The sequence below is a fragment of the Psittacula echo genome (genome assembly GCF_963264785.1).
Source record: "Psittacula echo genome assembly, chromosome: 2".
Lineage (NCBI taxonomy): Eukaryota > Metazoa > Chordata > Aves > Psittaciformes > Psittacidae > Psittacula > Psittacula echo.
The window spans coordinates 28,557,803-28,581,951 of NC_137737.1; positions in this window are offsets into that span (position 1 = coordinate 28,557,803).

Genomic DNA, 24,149 nt, shown 5'->3' on the forward strand with positions numbered 1-24,149 from the left:
ATTCATCAAAAAGACATCCTGAGTTACGGAGATGTTAGTTCTTTGACCCTGGGGTAAAGTGTTTACCACTTTCACTAATTTACTTTTTCTACAGGATATAGACCCATCTCAGGAATTTCGCTAGCTGATTGCAAGGTCTTATTGAAGCTAGAATAACTTCATGGCAAGAAATTCACACCATTATGAACTTCCTCTAAAAATCTTTAAAGTATCTGCCCTTTGCTTAGTGAGGGTAATATGTTTTAGTGTATTATTTAAATCTCCAGTCTATTTATCACATCTGGTTTATTTTGGTTTTGCTGTCTAGTGAATATGTGAGGATTGCTGAAGTTTTTTGTAAAGTTCAGTAATCAGCATCACTCTGCGTTGACTTATTTAACTAAAGATTTCATGATTCATCTTTTAGAAGGAAATTATATATTGAAAGCATATAACAAAATTCTGTGTATTTGAAAATAAATTACCTTTGTTTTCACTGTCACTGCAGTTTCCTCCACATACACAGAGAAATATGTTTGAATACTTTCGTATTCAGATATCTGAAATAACTGTTTCCCATGCTATGTCTCTTTGAATTACTATGGCATGTTGGGGTTGGGATAATCTGCATGGGTCAGTTAAATTACTTGGTATCTGGTTCAGCAAGGGCCTACTGGAACTCTCAATTTGACATTTTAGAATTGAATAGGACATACATTAATTCTGAGGTTGGGCTTTAATAAAGAATGATGTATTGAATTTACTGGTAATTTGGGTGTAAGGAATGTAGCTTTTAAAAACAGACCTGCTCTTTCTTACTATAACAGCTTTAAAAGTAGTTGTTTCAGCCTTTGTGCTGAATTTTCTCATCTTGAGGTCTAGAAACATGGTAATTCTGAATTGAGAGATACTGATGGAATTTTCAGTTAGCAACTTACTGGAGGTTTAGGCAAGAGATTCTCATAAAATTTTTAGAATTGGGAGCACCATTTTTAATTTTGAATATGTGGAAGATGGTTTTGTGAGTTACCTGGTTATTCAATGCACAGAATAGCCAGAACTTGAAAGAAACTTCTACTTTTCTGTTCTTTTTCTTAAAATAGCTGGCCTGTACTAGGGTACGTACAAAACTTCATTTGCAGAAGTCATTTCATGTTACCACGTAACAGGTTTCTTACTTTTCAGTGTGAAGTTTAAGTTACAATTTGATCATCAAAGGCAACATTTGCCTTTTTCTTAACATTCTTTGTAGTCTGTTTAAAAAAAATTGGTTTCATATCTTACCTGATCAACTTTATATTGCCTATGTTGATTTAAATCCCTAGTTTCCCAGTAATCCCTAACATCATTTTTGCAAACAGATGAGGCCTACTTATACCCAGTGTAAAAACAAAAGGTATTTTGGGGAGAAAAGAATAGGAGCTTCAGTCAGTATTCTGCTGTCTTGGATAATTGTATGCATACCAAAGCGAAATGGGAATGTCAGGCAGTTGGAAATTCACAAATTTTGCTGTGCTTGTGCAGTGCCATGTAAAGGAAACATGCAAGGTTCTCCTGTGTATTACACATATAAAAAGAAAACCAAGATGTTTTTCTTATGTGTAGGTTTTAGGTGGTGCTGAGGCCAGTGGTTAACAGGTGTGCTGAGGGTCTTTGTTGTAGTGTTAGTGTTCTGCTAGAAAGATACATGCAGCCTGCAAAAGTGTGTTACTGACAAGGGATCTTTAGAACCAAAATACAGGCTGTCACCAGGAAAAGAACTTGCTCAAGTACCTGAGCACCTCCAAGTGATTCCACATATAAATATTTGTGCTATTTCACTTGCTATAGAATCCATCCTATTTTTTTTGTGAGTGTCCATAGTAGTGATGCTACCAAGAACGTTGTAGTCTGTAGAGGATGTGTCTTCTCGAGCCATAAGAAGCATAAAGATATTATACGGATGTCTGTGTAGGTGGAGTCTTTCGTCTTGACGGTATTGGGGACAGGATGCATCACAGGTGATGTTGCAGAAGATAGTAAGTAGTATTCTTTTCAAGTAAGGTGGTAAACTACTGAAGTAGGAAAAACAAGAATACCTTCAGCAGTCATTCGATTTCTGAATTTAAACCTTTGGTATTATGGTACTTTATATGCCAAGATTTTTACTGTGATAAAGGCTGTGCTGTGATTCAAACACTAGAATCAATCACATAGTAATCAACCTGTTACTGTAACAGGCTATCACTCGCTTCTGTGGAATAGAGTGCAGGTGGATACTGGAGAGGGAAACATCCCTTGATTTTTTTTTTTTTTATTTTTTTTTTTTTCTGACAGAGATGGGAAAAACTTCTGTTTCTGTCCATTCTGGTGGTGGTTGCTATGCAAAGAGACAGCACAGTGGTTAGACCCTTCCCTCTAAGTAGCATGTGAAAATATTCTGTATGCAAGATCATCTACTAAATCCGTAGTTAAGAAAACTGGATTGCTGATTCATATCTAAATAAAATGACAGTCACAGCTTCAGCTGTTCATGTTGAAAACAAATCCTTCACCTGATTTTTGTCAATGCATACAATATATCTGCGCACTTTTGTGACCTCTGTAATGATTTTATTATTGTGGACTAGAATTAATAAGAATCCATAAGAAGCTTCCTTTTAATTTTAAAAGTTGTTTTAACTGACAAGTAGTGTACAGATGATTTGTTTTATGCCAAGTCAAGTGATTTTTTTTTTTTTTTTACTAAACTGAAAGATGTGCTCTCATAATGAGTCCATTAACCCATTTCTTCAGAAAACAAAGAGTTAAACTTTGTACCCACTTAGTAACAGCATGTGATGTACAATATTCTCACTGTTTCCATTAACTTAGAGACTTGAATAAACTGGAAAGAAAGCACTACAGAAGAGAATTTGAGGTGGGTCAGAAATATCCTTCAACTTCAGAATTGTATTGGAAACGTTAAAAGCACCACTAACCTCCCTTCCCACCTGACACTTTCACACTGCTTATACAAATTGGATTGTACATAATTGAACTTCGCAGGTTGTGAAGAGCAGTTTCTTTACAGGTCTATTAGGTTTTTTGTGCATCTCTGATACTGTGTGCATGTGTTCTGATATTTAAACATTTTGAATCAAGCATTTCACATTGGAGAAATACTATTTCACAAGGAATATTCCTTTCCCATAAACTCTTAGTGGGTTTTATCACAGATTGAATTACTCTCCAAATCATAGAATGGTTAGGGCTGGAAAGGACCTTAAAATCATCTAGTTCCAACCCCCCTGCCATGGGCCCGGACACCTCACACAAAACTATGTCAGCCAAGGCTCTGTCCAACCTGGCCTCGAACACCGCCAGGGATGGAGCATTCACAACTTCCCTGGGCAACCCATTCCAGTGCCTCACCACCCTTAAGAACTTCTAAACTAAAGAACTAAAGAATTTCTTCCTTATATCCGGTCAAAACTTCCCCTGTTCAAGTTTGAACCCGTTACCCCTTGTCCTGTCACTATAGTCCCTAATGAAGTGTCCCTCCCCAGCATCCTTACAGGCCGCCTTCAGGTACTGGAAGGGTGCTATGAGGTGTCCACGCAGCCTTCTCTTCTCCAACTTTCTCAGCCTATCTTCATACGGGAGGTGCTCCAGTCCCCTGATCATCCTCGTGGCCCTCCTCTGGACTTGTTCCAACAGTTCCATGTCCTTTTTATGTTGAGGACACCAGAACTGCACACAATACTCCAAGTGAGGTCTTACGAGACCACAGTAGAGGGGCAGGATCACCTCAAATAAACTGCATAGTCTTTGCAAACTGCTGTTTTTAACCACATCAGAAGTCAGTTAAATCTTCATTGCCTAGTCAGCTCAGGTAGAAAGTATTTATCTTGCTGTTAAAAGGCAAAAAGGATGGAGTGCCACCACTAGGAATGGCCGGAGGTGATGCATGTTTTTTTTCTCTGATTACTTCTTTTTTTTTTTTTTTTTACCAATCAGGAAATCCCATTTTCCTTCTTCCAAGGAAACCAAAACAAGGAAGTCTAAAATATACATATTCAGTACAAACATCCTTTTTTTTTTTTTTTTTTTTTTTTAACCATATATGCTTTTGCCTTTTACATGGTGGCAGTTGCTTAAGTTAACTGAGAAAAACACCTCAATTAGGACTTCTATTTCTGGGCCTGTCTCTGTGGGCCTGGAATAATTTTATTTAAATAAATCTTCTCTTTACTATTAACAACTCCAAATGTAAGACAAGTTCTATTGCTTAATAATAATAGCTGCTGCATCTTCTGGGTCATTTCAGTTCACAAGACCCAGGAAGAAAATTTTGTAAGAATAACTACCTGAGATTTTCCACATATCCTTAGTGTAACTTGTCAAGTTAAAAAAAAATAAATCAACAAAAACCTGCTTTTTTTTGTTTGGTTTTTTTTTCTTCTTTTTTAGTGTCTTTGAAGTCAACCAGACATTTCTAGGCTTGTTTGTTCTTAGCAGGTTTGGCTGCAGCAGCTATTGTTTACTCAGGGTAGGAGTATGTATGAGAGACTGGGTTTTGTTAAACTAACTCAACTTACAGAAAAAAAATACTTCCAGATGCATTTAAACCAGATAAAACAGTATTTAAAATGTGTTCTGTTTCAATTGTATGGTCAATATTGAATCAGTTTTTATCCCTCAGACCAGTTTGCACAGCCAGGATAGCATGCTTCTAAAACAAATTAATTTTGGAGGAATAGTGCACACGTAGAGGGTTGAATGAGGGTAATCTTGGACTGGCAATGAAGTTACTGGGAGCAGCAAGGAAGAAGTGGGGTAAAGGAGCTGAAACTCCAAATATAGACACCTTTGGATTGTAGAGGTTAAAAGGGAAGTGGGGTGGTGGAGTGGAACTTGGATCTTCACCCCATCTATCCATCCTTCCTGCTCCCTGCAGAGTGTTTTGGTTATGCTTCATGGCTTCAAGGAGCTTGTCACTTGGTTTGATTTACTGCTGACATTTCATAAGAACAGTTGGTTGTATGAGATGAAAACAAATACTTTGGAAATATTTATGCATTTTGATCCAAAACTTCATGACACCAAGTTCCAGACCTCTCATTTAATCTAACCCTGAAACACATTCCCGGTCTGCATTCCTTTCCCTTTACAAAGCATTTCATGTGCTGTGTTTTTTATCAGTATGTGATGGGCCAATTGCAGAAGATCTGCGTGGTATAAAGAAAGTGATTGTATATGTCAGTATGAACAGTGCATGCAGTAAGGGAGCTGCAAGGGGGAAAACTGACACACAGCAGGTGTGCAAGGAATAAGCAAAAACATTTTATTATGATAATGATCATGAAACTGAAGGCCAGAGAATGCAAACTATTTGTAAGGCCCCTGATAATTTCATCAAGTGGTCTTACAGTACGCGCTTGCCATCGTCTGTTCAGTTGTAGAGAGTTTTGAGGGAAAAATGTTAATTCAATGCTGCTGTGTTTAACAGTCCCAAAACTTCATGTCAGCACGTGAAAGTCAGTGAGCTTAAAAACGAGCAGAAGGTGTAGCTGGAGTATTTTCTCCCAAAGCACTTGGGATCTGCACATTGTAGCATGTTTGGGGGTAGTTCATGCTTCACAGGTTTGAGGTGGCAGGAGTAAGTGTGTTTCTGTGCCCCACAGGATGGGGCTGAGTATTAGCTGCAGCCAAGCATGCTGCAGGGTGGGCATATCTTCATGGAGCCAGGGGTAAACACCAAAATCCTCTGTTCTGGTAATTCTGATGCATTTGGGAAAGAGGGAAATGGCTGCTTGGAAAGTTTCTCTGTGGCCACAGACACTACATAACACACCTGACAACCATTTTGTTTCAGAGGTGACACTTCTGAAATTGCCAGGGCTGGGGCTATATGAGGAGGTTGTCCTGGATTTAGCAGGTAGATCTGGCGCATATTCTACTTCATATTACCACACCAGAAGATTTTTTTGAGTCAGGGACCTCCTTGGCATCTGAATCAGATTGAGAGAAATGACCGATGTGTTTAGAGGTCAATTTGTTGGCGATCTACAGTATTTCGTTGCTAGGAGAGAGCCTCAGAATAGGACCTGTCTGTGCAGAGCGGGCGCTAGCAGGAGAAGCCTTGAGAAACCTCCAGTGAGCCCTCCAGCCAAGAGTGGCTCCAAGAGGAGAGGCTGCCCAGGCAGTGGAAGAAGAGTTTTGTTTCCCACCGTGTGGTTGCACCAGCTATAGCTTCGATGGAGGAATGTTTAGGTGTAGTGGTATTGGGGTGATCTCCTGTGCCCTCACTTCTCTTTCAGGGAGTCCTGAATGGAGCTGATACAAAGTCAGTCCTGCTTTCAGTGACACAGAAATATCACAAGGCTCTGTGGGGAGCAACTGGGCCTGATGTGTCTCACTTTGGTCCTTCCCAGGACTTCAAGATGGTGCTCACAGTCTTCTCTGAACAACAATTAAGACAGCCCTGATGGCGCAGACAAAATCCATTAGTTTGCCACCCTGGTGCTCGTTTAATACCCTGTGTTTCATGCTACTTGTTTTACTAATTTAAGAAAAGTTAATCTGACTATGATCACCCAACATACGTGTATTTTTGCCTTAGTGTATCAGTCTGGCCAACCCAGCTCCACAGTAGTTGGGACCTTTTACCCTCTTGGGAAAAACCTTCTAGCTACAGGTGTTTTTCTTTTTCCATAGTGGGGTTCTCAAAGGTCACAGAAGCATGAAATGGATCCTAATTCAGCTTAGCTGCTAATCACCCCAAGAGAAAGGGAAGTGTGACTGAGCACTGGGTAAATGTCGGCTGGCACCTGTTTTCACAATCTCAATTTGTTTTTTCTTCCCACACCATATTACACCTCTTAATTTAATTTGTGACCGGCCCTTTCTCCCCCAGCTGTCCAGGGCTGCAGCGCACACGTTCCAGCTGCTGTAACCGGGGGCTCTGCTCGGCCCAAGGACTGAGCTCAGCAAATTACCCACGTTCTGTGGCCGCCTGGGGTCTCAGCGCTCTCTCGCTGCTTTAGCTCACTTACAGGCTGGTAACTTGATTCCCAGGACCTGAAACAGAGTATACATATTTCAAATACCTTTAAGAAGCCTTTCCCATCCTAACCATGTTGGTTTGGGATTAAAATGGGCTTCAGCTAACAGAGCAACCCATTCAACAGCTTTGCAGTAATTGCGGTGCTAATGTTGATTTAAGTCTGTTTTTTTTGAATGGGAAAGTTCCTAATGGTATTTGCAGAAGGGCAGGCTGGCAGATGCACTGTGAGGGTGTCACGTGCAAGGGCTGCATTCTCCTTCCCTCCTGTGTGCAAGCACATGAAAAAGCAGAAGGGCTGGAGAAATTCAACATCCCACCCCTGTGCCCCAGAAAAGTTTAAGGCAGTCCCAAAGTGACGTTCAGAGAAGTAGCAAATTTAATTTCTTGGACCTCAGGTTATGATAGCTTAATCCTTCCTCTCTAGAACAGCTATCTTCAGAAATAAGATGCATAGCTGTCTGGCAAAATTAACTGAAAGATGATGACTTCGCAAGGTACAGAAGCCAGTGTTATCTCTAGAGCTCCCCTTTGCGGAGGATCTCAGTGTTTCAGGTCAAGAAAGAAGAAAATTGCCCAGCCCTGTTCCCCCTGAGCAAATGTTTCTTGTCTTCTGTCAGCTCTGTGAACTTGTAAAAATTACAGTGGTTGTATGTGGTGGTGTATGTTATTAAATAGGCTATTAATTTGCTCTGCTAATCTAACTTACCAGCTCTGACAACCGCTGAAGCCTCTCAGCTCAGGATGGAAGCTGTGACAGCTACCAGCCCTACCAGCTCATACGGACTGTGTAAAGAAGCTCTAGAAACTTATTTCCCCCAAACCCCAAGTGATTGCTTTGTTTGTATTAAGGATGGTTTGATATCACATTTAGCTTCAGCAAGTCATTCTCTGTTGCCTTTCTCTATCAGTTTCTTGCCTCCATGCATCTGTAAAAGCTTCTGGTGGGCAAAGAAACTTACATCTTTAAAAATGTTACCCTCATTCTACATTGTTTCTCATGGATGTAAGATGGATATTTGAGAAGAAACCATCTTTCAGTCCCCAGGTTTTGATTTTTAGTAAGTATCTGCTTGCACAAGATGACTAAAGAGGAATTTTTAGAAAAGTCACTCTTGTCACAGCCGGTTACTGCTTGAAGCTTGAAACTTAACACATGTAAAAGCTATCATCAAATAGGTTATTGCTTTTTCCCCTAGCCTTGACAAGTGCAATCTTACCTCTCCAGAGTGCTGACACAGAGACCATCCTTTTAACATAGGCTCTTATAATTTTCTGCTTTCTGGCTATAGCTGTTTCAGAGTACATGGTCTTTCCAGTCCCCCAGAACCTGCAGAAGCAGTACTTGTAACAGGAAAAATTAAGCTGCAGAGAGATCTGACACCACCACCTGAGAAGTCCTCTGTCAGTTTTTGGCACATGGTATTTAAAAAAACTCCACAAACTCATGCTGATTGACACTTGATCTTTCTTTCAAGAAACTCTCCCAGCTGTACTTCTCTATACTCCTCCTAGGCCCACTCACTGCTCATAGCAAATGTTTCTTCAAGCAAATGTGGAGCAGAGTCTGCTGTCTCTCACTTCACCTGAAGTCTGGTGGCTGCTGCTGCAGCTGGTAGGAGACCTGGGTCTGCTCATGGCATCATCTTCCTATCCACCCTGGTGCAATGCATGGGATCCATCTACCAAGTGATGAAGGTTCATTTCACTGATATTCATTCTTCATGTCATTCCTGATGTTTGGCAAGACTATGACACTGAAACTGGACACTTCTCCGCTTTGAATTTCCACATATTCTTTTTCCTGTCTGCTAGACTTGCAGATTTGCCCTAATAGAATTATCAGGTTGAGTATTTTTTGTTTGTTTGCCTGTATCTCGTTCTGAATGCCACTATTTTGAGTCAAAAATGTGTGGTTGGTAGCACCCTATTTTGACAGATCTCCAGCTGAAGTCAAAGTGAAAGGTTTGTATAAAACGTTGGAAGAGATTTGACTCACTGGCAGTCTTCTCTCTCCCTTGCCTCACTTTGCTGTGCTTATTTTAGCCCTTACATTGAAACCTGCCCTTTCGAAGAGTTGTCACAGGGGTGATATGGCAAATAACTTGTGCTGATGACAAAAATGCCAGAAAAATCTCCAGCATGAGCAGGTTAATCTCATGGGAAGACTTCCGAATTTCTTCTCCATTCTCTCTGACAAAGGATGCTAAGATTGTCACACTGAGGTAGAAAAAATAAAAGTGAAGCTTGGAAGGGAAGTAAACGCTGGGGAAATATGCTCACCTAATTAGTACTGGTGAGAGCAGGCTGGGGTGAACTTCCTAAGATCCTTCTGTGTTCTGGCAGACTTTTATTTTTCTAAGTGCAGAGAAATTCTATGTCTAAAAAAACAACCAAAGATGAAGGCACTTGCCTCAAAAGCAGGACCACTTAAAAGCAAGTCTTATCCCTTTCCTGCAGTAAAATTTGCTATCCTAAGTATTTCAGCCCCAGCACATCTTGAAAAGTCATGAGAAGTAACATCCAAAGTCTGTAAGGTGAAGTTGTGCATCCTTTGCCTGTGAGGCATGGGGAGGAAGAGAAATTTGGTGGAAGGCGCTTCTCTTGAGAGGAGCCATATGTTCAAACAAGAGAAGCAAGAAGTCTTCATAGTTGGAAGTACAGCAAGATTCTGTACAGGAGGAAACAGATTTCTTTTATCAGCTCTGAACAATTTACCCAAATCAGTAAAATGACACTTCTAAAAGAATTGCCTCTCTGTTCCAGATGGTCCTTACTGAATAGATACTGCAATGTCCATATTATTTTTTTCTGCATAAGATGAACAGCCCCTGTCCTGTGTTTCTCAAATTGCTCATACTCAACTTCACTGTCCATCCCAGCATGGCTGGAGGAGAACACAGTAGACCTTTTACTACACAGCAAAAGAACAAAGCTAATGCAGGATCTTATGCACAATCTTATGAGGAGCAGCTGAGGGAAATAGGGTTTTTTGGTATGGAGAAAAGGAGACTGAGGGGAGACCTTATCACTCTTTACAACTATCTGAAAGGAGGATGGAATGAGGTGGGGTTTAGTCTTGTCTCCCAAGTAACCAGTGATAGGACAAGAATAAATGGCCTTAAGTTGTGCCAGGGGAAGTTTAGATGGGATATTAGGAAAAATTGATTCACAGCATTGGAACAGGCTGCCCAGGAAAGTGGAGTCACCATCTCTGGACGTATTTAAAAGATCTGTAGATGGGGCATTTAGGAACATGATTTAGTGGTGGCAGTGCTAGTTGGAATCAATGATCTTAAAGGTCTTTTCCAACCTACATGATTCTGCGATTCTCCGGATATTATCTGAAGTCTCTGCTGCTTAAGGAGGTGGCTTGGTTCTTCTTGTCCTGCTATTTGTCTTAAAGACAATATGGAGGAACCCAGTCATGTAGTGCCTGCGCTATTTCACTATTATCTATGCCCACTTGGCTCTTTTTGCATGGCTGATAATTAAAATTGGTGTTTAAGGTCTTTTGATGGCTGTAGCCAATAACTGCTGTTTGTTCAAGCTAACTTTGTTAAACGTGGCCCCCCTGCCTCTTACTGTTCAGGTTTTGTAAAGCTGCATTTTTAGATTAGCCATGCTTCACTACCGAATCTACTTGTTAAAGGAAACTTTGCTGCCTCAAGTTTTTATGCTGACTACCTTAACTTAAACAGAGATGCAGGTTTTGCTGAAAGAACATCTTTTGCAGAATGGTCGTGACTTTGGTTTTGGCTGCTGGCTCCTGCAACAGTATCATGGCATATTACTAAGGTAAGAAATACGTTTCCTATCTTTGTGCTTGTCCTTGTTACTGGCAAACTCTCAGACAAATGAACTGTGCAAATAAGCATATTTTTCCAAATATTCATTGTCAAACCAGAGTTCAAGTAACTGACAATAACTTGGCTGCCTTAAGACAGAAATCTGTTCTGTCCTTGCTCAGCTTAAAGTGCTATTAATAACTGTAAGTACACTTTATTAATAAGTTAATATTTTTTGTAAAGAAGCTCTTAAGAAATTCTTGAACTAATGGATATTGAGCATTTACTGAAAGAGATTTGAGGCTTTCCAGCTGCAGTATACCTACTCTAAGGGCACTGAAATATACTTTTCTTGTTTGAAATGTGCAGATTCTGAATGTATCACAAACTGCAAGCTAGTAAATGCCTTAGTAATCATACATATCTTATTTTATGGATGAAATACTTCATTTTCCACAGATTTGCTTGGCTCCCTAACTTGCTGTATTCAATCTCTTTCAAATTATAATATGCCTTTCCTTTTGGGCCTCTCCATGCCTCAGAGTTGAGGAAACTGGGAAGAAAGTGACGGTTACACAAAATTTGGCAAGGAATGTATGCTGTCACCATGGATTCTAGATGATGCTGTTGTTCTTCCTTCTCACTTTTTCATAGGGCTCTGCTGGGGGTTGAGCGTGTTACTGGTGGTGGCCCAGCCACTGCTGTGCCCTAAAAGGTCTCTGTTTCTCACATGTGCCCTAATCCTGAGGTGAGACAGAGCTGCTGGGGGTGACCCGGCTTTGGGGTGTCCCTTTGATCCCCCACATGTGGGCTGATGGGCAGCACACCTTGGCGCAGGGAGCACTTTGAAGCAGGAGTGGGGCAGTGGCTCACTGAGCAAAAGTAAGGGAGGAAGAAACTGTGCTCAGGTCTCAAAATGTTTCTGTGGTCCTGAGGTTTCAAGCTCCTCTGTAATTTGAGTTGTACCGTGCTCACTTCTGGGGACATAGAACACTAGCAGAAGTTTTTCTTCATCCCTTCGCTATAGCCCATGTTGCTCTTCTAACAGCAAGGATAAAGCAAGCGAGCTTCTGTCACTGTTAGTGACATTCTCCACTTGATACCTCATTGGTACTTCGTTAGCTGAATGTTTTTAAAAAGTGCTTGTTTTATTCAAGTGGTTATATGACATAATCTAAAATCAAGAGGAGAATTTTTACTGTTGTCTTTACAAAGCTCAACACAATGGTGGTGCCCCTCAACCTTTCTCCTCACAGCAGCATGGGTGAAGAGCTTTCTGACTGTGCTTTCTGACATGCTGCTACCTTTTTCTTTTCTTGTGTTTACCATGAAGGACAGGTGCTAGCAGCAACCATAACAAATTTCAGCAGAGGCATTTCCCGGTGAGCTGATGACTGACTGGCTTAATGACCCTCAGCTTTTCTCTGGGTCATTAACTCTTCTAGGTAGTTATTAATCCCCAGGAAACATCCTGGGTCTTAATGTTCAGTACTTAAAGACAAGACAGTCTCTTGCAGATATTTTTCCTACAAAACATCCAAAACACACATTCAGATAAGTCTTTTTTTGTTTTCTTTCCAGATATTCCAGTGTTTTTCAGCCTTCTGGAGAAATCTTCTCTTATCTTGGTGATTTATTTTGGCATCTACTTGAGTTGGGTGGTTGCTGCTGTTACATGTCTCCAGACTGAATATATCCACAGTCTTTGCTCTTAGGGCCTTCACTCTCGTTTGATTAAGCTAACTGCAAATGTCGGTGCACAACATGATGATTGTTGTGCTTTGGAACATATAATTATTGACCTAATTCTCTCTTTCCATCCTTTAGAGTTACTGCACTTTACAGATGTCCAGAACAACAGCTGCTTGCAGAGGATGGAGAGATTGATGCTCTTGCAGACACTAGCACAAACATGTCCTCTGCAAGTCAACAATTAATTCAGTATTTTTAGAGGCAGAAGATGAGGACTTCAGCCATTCAGTAGCCACAGCATGGCTTGAATGGATGATGCCTCAAAGAACCAGAAATGCTTTTATTTTACTGTTGTGTGCTCTTATTTCCTTTAAAATACAACCGCTTAAGGTGTTAGGGGGGATCATTGAAAGTATTTACATTATGACGAAAAAGCATCTGCCACAAGGCACAGCTGAGTATTGGAGAAAACAACTCATTTCAGCTGCCTCCAGAAGTACATTAATGCACCAAAAGCCTTACTCAGAATGTGTCTGAGGTACAATGACAGGAAAACCTGACACTAGACACATTATGAAATGCTCCTGAGAAACCTCAGCTTCTGGTATTGTTTGTGCACAAACTCTTCCTTTAACATTAAATGTTTTGAAATCTTTAAAATCAGAAATGGTTTATTACTGCCTGATTAGACCTCTGTAGCAACTGATCTCTGGGTTTTACACACAGCTTGCAAGAGGGAGGATTTTTTTCAAGGCGGCCTCAGTCTGGAGAACATTTCTGAGGTGCAAAATACCAAGTTGTGTGAAGTATTGCACGTGTGACAGCAATGCCTCCAGAGAGCACGTGCACTGGGAAAAGCTATAACCAGGCTGTGACACCTGTAGAAGATCCCAGTAAAACTTCTTCCTGTTGCACTTTCGTTTCTCAGTTTGTCTCTGTCTGTATCCAGGACCTTAGAAAGGCAGAATGGCCAAACCATTCCAAAATGAACAGAAAAGCCATGAGAGAAGAATAGACCTGAGGAGTGAAAAATCACCCCAGACTTTTATTTCCTCCAGTTCAATGAGGACAGCAGGCTTTGCTGTGGTAAATCTCCCATTCTCTTCACTAAAGTGTTGCAGGTGAGATTAGGCCCTGTGCAAGAAGTAACTCCTTCCCCTTTATTTGTAGGAAGTTATCGTTTCTCTGCAGACCAGGGCTGAATTGCTTTGGCTCATTTATTTCAAATACATATTTGGATAATTTGTGTGTGTTCAGGCACCTATTCCTTTTTTATTACTCCAGGTTCTTCCAGGAAGAAAAACTTATGGTATCTTCCCTGTAGAGAGCTCCTCTGTGCTTCTTTTGTGAGGTAAGCAAGTCACACCTCCAGCAAACGAACAAAAACTTTACACTGCAAGTACTTCCACTGAAAAAGTTATGCCTATAAAAATAGGCCGATGAGCAGTTTCTCAGTCTTAAATGTAGCTATAGATAATGAAAGGACAGTAGCTGCCAAGAACAACTTTTTAAAATTATACTGTTTTCAGGCAAATGCACAACTTTATAATATCTTTATCTCTAGAGACTAGAGTTGGGTTTTTTTCTTTTCTTTTCTTTTGATTTTGTGCCCGTGATAAGCCTGTAGCTGCCAGTTTAAAATCAAGTTATTTACTCTGTGTTTTTTTCCACAAAGGCTGGAGTCGTGCTGCTGGAGTCTGACTGGAAATGGCACAAATATGAAACAAGATTGCCACCTTGTGGAAAAGTTTTGGAACCTGAAGTGAACCGAATGCGCTGAAATTTGGGATGTTTTTGTTTAAATGGTTTTCAGATGGTGGTAAGTATTAATGTCTACTTTTCTGGCCATGTGCTAGCTAACTGCACGGCGGAGTTCCCTCATGATGAGCCTGTGATTCCCAGGGAGAAGGGTATCACGCAGAGAATCTGCTGCAATGACAGTGAGGATGTTTATTGCTTTTAGTCAGCTCGGTGACTCCTTTAAGCCATAGAATACAGGGGGGAATACATACCAAACAATTTAAAGATATTAACTAATTATAGGTGTGGGAAGTGCAACCAGTTAGAGCTGTCTTTCCTGCCCTAAAAATGGAAAAACAATTGAGAATTATTGTTCCTCAAATATTCCTATGAGGATAAGAAAGGGCAAATATTTTGGACTTGGTCTCTTTAAACTATCTCTTTGAAAAAGCAGTGGTGTGCAATGTGCAAGTTTACCAGTAACACTTTGTTTTCAGAATTTCTTTTTAATTCCTCAAGTCAAAGCCTGGAAATGAAGCTAGTGAATATAGTTTTAAGCACTGTGATAATATCTCAGTATTCAGTGTGTGGCTGTGTGGGTGAACACTTGCAGTTCTATTCAGTTCCAAGCCAAAGGTGACTTCCTTCAAAAGCAGAAGCTGCAATATCAGAACTGAATCATTTCACAGTCAGGTAAACTGGCATTTTTCCAGTGGAGCAAACAATGCCACATTTGTTTTCCTACTGCAGTTACTGTTTTATAAGACATGTATTTAACAGTTGGCATAAGTCAGCCTGAAGAAAGTCAGCCTACAGACCTTAAACCACAGTATTTTATAAGCAAACTATAGCCCTAATAATTCTAAAGAGAGTATTTTTTCAGAGCTGACTGGGACTGCTATGGATAGAGAGCCCTGCTGCAGGTCCTCTGCCTTGGTGTGTCCCTCTGCTTTGGCCATGGGCACAGGCGAGAGTGGCCAGTCCTCTCCCCAGTTGCCAAATTACATTTGTGCTGTTTCTCAGTTACTGATTCTTGCTCTGACTGATCTCTCCCTTGGGACACTAATAACAGAGATAAACGACATATTTGACTCTTTGCACAGTGTGCATAAAAAGATAAATCAGTCTTCTTGACTGGTTGCCTTGAAGGCCACACTCACTGTCAGCTGTTTTCTGACATTCAAATGATACCTGAAATGGAGCTTTTGCTATAACATTCTATTACAAATTCAATTATGAAGTCTGAAGTTGCTTCTCTGATCTCTTTTTCAACTGTAATGGAAGAGCAAACAGCCTGTATGGAAGTTGCATAGACATACATCCAAACTACAGGGAAATCCACTTACCGAAAGTATATAAGAAGTGGCTAAATGCTATATCGTTCAAACAAAACTAGGCAATCTCCATTTACCTTAGCTGACCTCTGAATATGTTAGTGCCTGTGTTTTGCTTTTACCTCATGCATTTATTTTGCACCAGTACAAATAAAGCTGCAGAAGAAAACCTATCCATGAAAATCTTTCTTCAGCTTGTTAACGGAGTGCAGAAAAGAGAGGTAGAAATAATGGTGAGGTGCTAATTATTTACTGCTTATTGATGAAACAGAGGAAAAATAAAAACTCCAGCTTTTGGAAACTGACCCTTCCAGTGCTCAGAGGTGACTGGTTTTATCTAATGCTGTTTCTGAAAGCTGAGGTAGCCTCCTGCAGTGTATGTAGTGTGGAAGGTGCGGGGTAATGCACTGTCTGAAAATACTCTGTATGGAGGAGATCAAACATGGCACTCTAAAATGTGTTTAAGCCAGCTTATTAAATGTACAAAATAAGCAATTCTGAAATCATGTTTTGTAAAAGAATCAGAAGCTGATTTTTCACTGCAGATACTACTTTGAATTTGAAAAGAAACAAAGGATAAAAAAAATCCAATGGTGAAGATTTATTTGGCAGAGGTGATGCAATGAGCCACTAACACAGCACAAAACAGAACAAAAAGTTTCCCAGGTTCCATGTTTCACGAACTGATGCCATGCTGGAGACTGTTACTGCTCTCAGGCGGGTTGTGTAACAGGGACATCAGGTCCTGCTGTGCCTGTGAGGTCGCAGTTGTGGGCTGAACTTCATACTTGCTCTCAGGTATAGATGCTTCTGTGCAGCTAGAGCAGAATGAGGCTCACATAGAGTTTCCTTCCCAAGGCTGGGTCAAACAGCTGAAGAGTAGATATATCTACCATTACTTATCTACTAGAAGTCGTACTGAGCTAACTGACTCAATTTAGCAGAGGTTATTTTGCAGCTGTCTCATTTACATCACTGAAAGGAAGACTTAAAACTTCCAAACATGAAGCACTTGTAAAGTAATGCATTAACTCCTATTAAACTCTGCACTTGTTCTTCCTCTTACAGGATCTGCTTGGTGAAACAGCAAACTGGAAGTGTATGCATGGAGACAGGCTTATAGCACTAAGCATTACTGCTGAAAATTTGAGGAGAGCTGCCAACTAATTAACACATCCAAGCAGCTTTACTTTCCTGCTGAGTTACAGCTGCAGAGGGACTATTCAGGGAGCTGGTTGTGAGCACAGTAGTTCTCTGTGCTTTTTCCCAAACTTCTGATATGTGAGCAAGTGACAAACTGGAAGAAGAAAAACATTCATATAAATACTTTTAAAGGACCTCAGGAATTACTGAGAAGCTCCTGTTCCTGTGAATGTTAATATCCGATTAAAAGAAAAAGGCCCCACATGGAAACACTGGAAACACGTTTCATAGGGAAGAGATGGTTTAACAGGGATTTTCATCTTTAGTATGACACCTTTTAAGAGTCAGAGTTATCCCATCTCCTATTTCATCACCTGAGATCCAGATTTTCAGAAGCAGACAAACTGGTAAGTGCCTTTGAAAACATAACCCTAAAGGCCTCTTGGTCATTCGGAAGCCTGGTGCATGATTTACTCTCTCAGCAAGGCTGGAGTGTGTTCTGTGGAAAGTCTGGGACATGTGGACATGTGAACAGACCTTTCTTTTCTGTGGCGCACCAATTAGACTTGAATTGTGGCCTTCATAAGCCCTTGCTAGAGCTTACGTATCTCCTCCCTAGGTACTGGGTACCTGTCAGAGCTGCCTTGGCATTCTGGCCTCTCCTCTTCAGGTTTCACCTGCGTTAGCCTCTGGCATTAACTCTATTTCATAGCCAGAACACAGACCACATAAAACCTGTTCCTTGTGCATACAGGCCCTTTCTCTTCTAAAAGTGGAAAAGAGCTTTGTAACAGAACCTGTCTGTGACCTTAACAGCAAGGAGAAGACTCCCAGGTGGAGCAGGCACTATCCTTTCATGGGTAATCATCGTGTCGTCACTTGGGCTGAGCAGTGCCGCAGCTATTTCTTATTTTGGCTTTCCTTTGCCTTTTCCTTCTGCATGGGGTGATGCTGAGGACTGACCATGCCAGATCCTGGCTGTACCCGACATGTCCACAGCCTGTGGACAAGCTGCAGGGTTTCCAGGAAAAGTAATCCATAAAGCATGCTGGAGAAGCAGCACAGGCATACAGCAGGGGCTGTCATTTTCCTTTGCCATCACTTCTTTAATCAGCCTCTTTCTGGCTTTCTCTTTCTACTCAGCCTTGCAAATTGTTGTCTTACTGACCAAGCCAATATTAGAGATCACACAAGGTTTCAGAGCATTTTACTGCACCTTGCTGTATATTACTACAGCTCAGGCTCCATAATTTGGACATTTAGAAATGGATAGAATTTTCTGCTGCTTCAGAATTTTATTTTTTTTCTCCATTCTTCAGTAATCTCTTCACGGAAAACTTGTGTAAAGCAAAACCACATTAAGTCAAGCTTCAGAAGCACTTTAGTGTCTTCCCCCACAGTGCTAGATCTTTCATTTCATGTGGTTATATTACCATTTAGATCATCAAAAATATAAACTGATATATGCATGTGCTGCATTTGTGGGTTAAATGTCTATAGTTTTTTTGAAAAATTGCTCAAGATTACAAATCATGTCAAGATAAAATCCAGAAGGGCTCTTAATGAAAGCTTAAAAACGTAACATTGCTTTTCAGACAGATGTCTGCAACAGGAGTAAACACTGATGAGCATAGGCTTGATGGACTAGTAGCGCCACCTACTGAATAAGAAGGAATTAACAAATTTATAGAACTCCCTACTAAATAAATTTACAGTTTCTACAATTATAAAGTGTAAAAGAATAGCTATAAGAAGGAAATATATTCTTTTCCTTGGATTTCAAGCCTGAAACTCTTGGACTTCAAATAACAGACTGTATTCATGGTACTGTGATAAGGCTTGTCTATTGCCACAAGGGGATATGTATCACATCATGGAGTCTTTTTGGGTTGGGTTTTTTTTTCAGATATGTATTTTCTAATAAAGCCAGTGTGATTTATTTTTCATGACCTCTTTGAGAAGTTTCCCATTCTGTATTAACTTGTTTTATCTTAAAGCATGCACACAGGGTAACATGCATCTAATACTGTTCCTGAGTGACATTTTCACTGGCAGGGTTTAAGGATATGACAACAGGAAATCAAGTGCAGCTGGAGATTTTTCCTCTTTTTTTTTAGGTTTGGTTTGGTTTGTTGTTAGTTTTATTTTTTAAGAAAAAGGATCTTTGAAATCTCAGGTTTGGAAATCTCAGATTTTGATTCAAAATATGAATCGGTATGTGGTATCTGTCCCACATGACATCCTTGTCTCTAAATTGGAGAGACATCAATTTGATAGATGGACCACTCGGTGGATAAAGAACTGGCTGGATGGCCGCACGCAAAGAGTTGTGGTCAATGGCTCGATATCCGGCTGGAGACCGGTAACGAGTGGTGTCCCTCAGGGATCGGTGTTGGGACCGGTCTTGTTCAACATCTTTGTCGGTGACATGGACAGTGGGATTGAGTGTGCCCTCAGCAAGTTTGCCGATGACACCAAGCTGTGTGGTTCGGTTGATACGCCGGAGGGAAGGGATGCCATCCAGAGGGACCTCGACACGCTTGTGAGGTGGGCTGATGCCAACCTTATGAAGTTCAACCATGCCAAGTGCAAGGTCCTACACCTGGGTCAGAGCAGTCCCAGGCACGGCTACAGGTTGGGCAAAGAAGAGATTCAGAGCAGCCCTGCAGAGAAGGACTTGGGGGTGTTGGTCGATGAGAAAATGAACATGAGCTGGCTTCAGTGTGCGCTCTCAGCCCAGAAAGCCAACCGTATCCTGGGCTGCATCAAAAGCAGCGTGATCAGCAGGTCGAAGGAGGTGATCCTGCCCCTCTACTCTGCTCTCGTGAGACCTCACTTGGAGTATTGTGTGCAGTTCTGGTGTCCTCAACATAAAAAGGACATGGAACTGTTGGAACAAGTCCAGAGGAGGGCCACGAGGATGATCAGGGGGCTGGAGCACCTCCAGTATGACGATAGGCTGAGAAAGTTGGGGCTGTTCAGCCTGGAGAAGAGAAGGCTGCGTGGAGACCTCATAGCAGCCTTCCAGTCTCTGAAGGGGGCCTACAAGGATGCTGGGGAGAGACTCTTCATTAGGGACTATAGTGACAGGATAAGGGGTAACGGGTTCGAACTTGAACCGGGGAAGTTTAGATTGGATATAAGGAAGAAATTCTCTACTGTGAGGGTGGTGAGGCACTGGAATGGGTTGCCCAGGGAGGTTGTGAATGCTCCATCCTTGGCGGTGTTCAAGGCCAGGTTGGATGAGGCCTTGGATGCCATGGTTTAGTGTGGGGTGTCCCTGCCCATGGCAGGGGGGTTGGAACTAGATGATCTTAAGGTCCTTTCCAACCCTAACTATTCTATGATTCTATGATTCTATCTATCATCTCCATTGTGATCTGGGGGGCTGCTTTCTGTTCCTTGAGAGGCTGTGTTTAATATGACGAAATCCTGAGTGATTACATGCACTATGCTGACTACTAATGGCATGCTCAGCTGGTAGGGTAAACAGAAGCTGAGTTTCTCCATCATAGCCTAATAGTGCAACTTTGCACAGAGATGTCCACTGTAAAGCATTAGGTCTTACGCACATGCAAAAGCTATATACTGAGGATACTCGGTGTTTTGCCTTTCTTGTTTATCACAACTTGGCTGAATGCAAACAGGTTTTTGAAAGTATTTGCTTTAAAATAAACACATAAATAAAGGAGTGATTCAAGTAACATGCAGGAAAAAGCAAGAAAGAAAAGATTGCCCCTCTGTATTTGTCTGAAGTGGTTTTCGTAGGTTTTTTTCTTCTTCTTTCTTCTATTTAAGCCATCTGAAACACACATTTGAGATCAAAATAGTTACTGGAAACAAGAACACTTACCATCAATAACCTTCTGCGTCACACTGCTTGCTTCCTGTTTTGATGTATTTGTCTTTTGCAACAAGAGAGATTCTTAAAGAAGAAATTTTTCTTTGTAATTTTATTCCATTTTTTAAAATTTTTTTAGGGGAAAAAAGGTTTGTCTGTCCTGCATTTTTTTGTCGATTTTCATAGTAATTGCTGTAATTCACCTTCTTATACCATTGTTCGAGCTCCTTGTCTGTAGTTGAATGCAAATAAAAGCTCCCTTGTGGCCTGGCACATGCTGACTCGACCCTGTTGTGGGATGGCTCTGATTTAGTTATTTATTATTATTGCTCCTTTTTCTCCCCTCCCCTGCTCTGAATGGATCTCTCTGGTTAGTTTTACTGGGATGTGAAAGTCTGTGACTACTCTGCTTGGCAGGTCTTTCTCAACAAGAAATAATGGAGCAGATTCTGTCCTGAGTGACTCAAAAAACACTTCCGGGCTGGATGAAACCCTTCTTGAATGAGGCCATGGCAAATTGTTGTAGAGGGGAAATGCAATTAAGGAAATGTCAGCCCGAGTGCTTAGATACGAGTCTTTAGGAAAACCAACCAACAACAGATGCACAGTCTATTGCTGACCTCCAAGGTCAAAAACTTGTACATTTAAGAGAAAAATGCTTTGGTGACTAATGGAGCCCTTTGAGTAACATCCTTTCCCAGCCCAGGAGAGTGGCCATTTCAGCTTCATCAGAAAACTGCCTCTGAACTGTATCTTAGCCCTGACAACTAACCTGTTCAAAGTAGAAACAAAATGTAAAGCGTTCAAAAGGGTCTCTGATCTTTTATCTTTATCCATACTGGGTTATGAGTGGGAGAGTGTGTGTTCCCTGAGCATGCTAAGAATAGAGATGCAGTGTGCTGGTGATTATTTTTTTCTAAAACGCTGTTCTGTTTAATGTACTAAATCATACTCCTATAAGGTTAGATTACACATATAAATCCAAAAAGTGGGGATTTAGAATTCAGGTGGCTTGTTGTTACCTGAATAATACTCCCTTGTGAATAATGCGTATCTTTTTTCATAGCAGGATCTTTCACAACAAGATCATGTAACAGTGACTAGTCTGACCTACTAATACATTTTATGGGTATGCTCATCATATAATTTTCCCTCTCCAGTGAGTATGTGTTTAGGGTATAATGGGAAGAAAGTGGGCTAGAAAGTCTTATGATTTATTCAGACTTTCAAAATAATAGCATTTTTCTTTAATATTCTAACAATATTGTACTAAATTCTGAGATTCTTGTCCTCAGACAATGACAGAAGAAAGCAAAGTAGAAAATGGTGAGTATCGCAGGCTGGGGTGAGGTTTTGGCACTCACTGTTTGCAGGTGTAGCCCAGAAGAGGCAGCTCCAAGGGGGTGAAGATATATACCTTTCAAATCTGTTCTTTCTGAGAGCCAGCACAGGCCTTGGTATGACATCACACAATTCAGACACTCAGAAAGGCAATATTTTTTTGACTGCATGGTCAGAAAAAAGACATTGTTGAGTCAAACCAGTGACTTTCCGCATGTTGTTCACAATAGCTTCCTGGGGCTGGGGAGGCAATCTTCTCTGCCACATCCCTGTCCTAAATGCCTTTATGCTCCCATCCTTGTCTTTTCGGCATTCTCAACCTACTAACAACCAAGAAAAGTAGTGTTTGAGTGGCTTCCCATCATGGCTGCACATAGCAAGTTTGGTTAAGTATGAGCCCCTTCCTGACTCCTCCACCCAATGCAAAGGTGCTTCTTTTCCCCCATGCTTAGTGGTTTGGGGCCATCCTGAAGGAGCAAGTTCTGCAACTGCGACTTGTTGCAGGTTGGCTTTTAACAGTGGCTCTGCAAAAAAGCACTTCACACACACACACAAAAAATCACCAAACAAACAAGTAAATAAAGGTAACTTAAAATGTTTGAAACGCACTAGTGTGTTTTGCTATTTTTGGTGCTATTGGTAGAATCAGAAGCACTTTTGTTTTCTGTGCTCCCTGCCTTTCAATGTCTGTTTGATTAGCTATGTGCAGGCTGTCTTTTTGGAAGGCAGAGGAAAAAGTCTCAGTAAGCTTTCAGGGCCATTTAATTTTTGTCCTTTCCAGCTCAGATAGCTGATTTGGTTTTAAACAACTATAGTCAGATAGCAGCTGGACCCTGAAGTAATTCTTTGCTATGAAAAATATACTGAGGGTCATATATGTTCATCACTGGTTCCAGGGTGCTCCTAAGCAGCTTCAGTACAGTTCAGAGGGTCAAAATCAGAAGATTAAATTTCAAATACAATGCAGATGGATATAGATATCAACTATGCATAGACACAAATAATCACTTATGCTGATGCAACTTGCAAGGAAAATTCATCTTGCTTCCTTAACTTTGACTTGCATGCTAGCTACACCTCAGACTTCGTGTGCTTTTCTTGTTTGTATGCAGCCTACATTTCTTTTCTGAGTGAAGGAACAGAATTAGGTTTTTTTCAATATTGCATTTACTGTTTGCTGTGCTGCAGATGGTATTAATGGTGGGAGCACTTATAGTTTAGACTGACTTTCCTGAGCTGCTCTTATCAAGCAGTGCTTATGCTTTGGTGTTCAGTAAGTGCTTTCATACACAGTATTCATAATAGTTTTCAGTGACTCTTAGTAAGAGACTTTTAAGAGATGCTCCCACTGTACCAGCATTTGCAGAGAGATGCCTAGCTGACTGGCTGATGCCATGTCCCTGCTGATTCTATGTCTGTGCATGGAATGCACACCAACCTGATACTAATGATGGCTGAAAGATAACACCTTTTCCACTGCAAGATGGCATTGTGTCTTAAGGCAGGAAAAGTGGGGTAACTGATCAATTTTATTGGCATAACTTTTCATTATATTCTAGCAGCTGTTTTGGGGGTTTTTTGTTGTTTTTTTTGTTTGTTTGGTTGGGTTTGTTTTTTTTTTTTTTTTTTTCTGACTGGAACTTTTATTTCTTGTATTGTAATACAAAATACCTATTCAGTTAAAGGAGGTGTGTTATTACTGTGTATCGCAACATGAGGGAAACTCCCTCTCAGATGCTTTATTCATAATCACTGCTCTCTAAAGGTAACTTGCAGCCTTAGGCTTGAAGCTTGCCTAATTAATGATATGGGTGGAATGTACTTTTGGGAAGTTTTCATTCTGCTACAGAAGGATTCAAAAAAGATGCCTGTTTGAGAAGTTTACTGAGTGCAAAAGATGGTTTGGGAACTACAACATGTACCTTCAAAGTGAAGTCACCCATTCACACATCTCATAAGCTCTTGAAGGCTAATATAAAAATGTGTCTAGTTCAAATCTAACCTTGCTTCGTTGGGGATTGGGTGTGGGAAGAGAAAGAAAAAAGTTACACAAGGAGAAAAGAAAATTTATGCCTTCAGCTGACAGAGGCTTGGCACAGTAGGCTGACTTCAAAGTGTACTAATATTCTGCAGAGATCAGTAAACATGATTAATATATAGTCTGAGATATATTATTTTGTGGGTGAAGTTACATAAACTTCTAAAAACAAAAACAACTTTTATATTTAACATCTAATGTATTCCATCTGGTGGAGTGTATATCAGTA